Here is a 1,487-nt window from a genome sequence, read left to right as displayed (position 1 = left end):
TTGTTCTCTCTAGTAAGAGGACAGAGGGCTATGAGACTTTAGGACAATTGAGGATAGAGACTTAGTGAAAATGTACATGCTGAATTTTAAAACTTCTCCTCTCCCTCTTCAGCCCTTTCACTTATTTTGTTTCTAGAATGCTGGCAGTCAGCTTTAGATCCTCTAGGCAAGAGATTAGAAGACTCTACGCTAAGAAATCCAACTAGCCAGCATGCACAACTGATTTCCCCACACATGAAGTCCTGCAGCCCAGGTCTTAACCTGAATCAGGATGAGGGGGTGGTGGGTCGAGGTGGGGCTGTTGAAAGTGCTCCTGCTTGCCACATACGTGCACATCCCACCCGCTCAGCTCTCCCTTGCCCTTCACTCATGGAAGTCTTCAGGCAAGTTTTTCACTTACAAGGGACGGCCTATCTTCTACCGAGACTCTGTGGATGTGGTTGGAAGTCCAGAGATAGTTGTTCTTTTACATGGCTTTCCAACATCCAGCTATGATTGGTACAAGATTTGGGAAGGTCTGACCTTGAGGTTTCATTGAGTGATTGTCCTTGATTTATTAGGCTTTGGCTTCAGTGACAAACTGAGACCATATCACTCACTATTCCATATTTGAGTAGACCAGCATCCTGGAAGCACTTTTGTGGCATCTGTCTATCAAATGGAGGTATCTTTCCTGAGACTCACTGTCTACTCCTTCGCCAAAAGCTGTGCAAAGATGGAGTTGTGCTGTCACCCATCCTCACGCAGCTGATGAACTCCTTTGTATTCTCTCGAGGTTTCACGCCAGTCTTTGGGCCATATACTCAGCCGTCTGAGAGTGAGCTGTGGGACATGTGGGCCGGGGTCCGCAACAATGACAGGAATTCATCACCAACAGTGTCTTAGAGTACATCAATCAGAGGAAGCAGATTAGAAAGCGCTGGGTGGGAGCTCTTGCCTCTGAAAGTATCTCCATTCATTGTATCTATGGGTCATTGGATCCTGTAAATCCCTATCCAGAGTTTTTGGAGCTGTACAGGAAAATGCTTCTGCGGTCTACAGTGTCGATTCTGGATGACCGCATTAGCCACTATCCACAGCTAGAGGATCCCATGGGCTTCTTGAATGCATATATGGGCATCACCAACTCCTTCTGAGCTGGAAAGAGTGGCTTCCCTCTATTATTTCCCCTATTCCCTTATATGTTGTGTATTCCACTGAGGAAGAAATGCCCAAAAGACATCCTAGCCATCAAACACTATTCTCTCACAAAGTCCACTTTACTCAAATTGGTGAACAGTATGTAGGAAGAAGCCAGCATGAGCTCTAACTAAGGCTGACATAATAGTCTGTCTCCCATTTTTTTTGACATCTGATCAAATGTAAAGACTTGCCTTTGTTTTTGTGTTATTAGGAAATTCTGATGAGCACTACTACTCTCTGATGCAGAAAGACGTTCTTTTGCCTGGAAGGCTTTTTAACACTTTGGACTTTTCTGAAATATTTAG

General features: G+C 44.8%; 1 pseudogene; it reads left to right on the top strand.

The window, feature by feature from the left end:
* The first annotated feature begins 215 nt into the window (after positions 1-215).
* LOC112627911 lies at positions 216-1,136 on the top strand (annotated as a pseudogene).
* The last annotated feature ends 351 nt before the right edge of the window (positions 1,137-1,487 follow it).

The sequence above is a fragment of the Theropithecus gelada genome, chromosome 7a, assembly GCF_003255815.1.
Source record: "Theropithecus gelada isolate Dixy chromosome 7a, Tgel_1.0, whole genome shotgun sequence".
Taxonomy (NCBI): Eukaryota; Metazoa; Chordata; class Mammalia; order Primates; family Cercopithecidae; genus Theropithecus; species Theropithecus gelada.
Note: the sequence above shows the minus strand (reverse complement) of the source record. Positions and strands in the feature narration are given on the sequence as shown.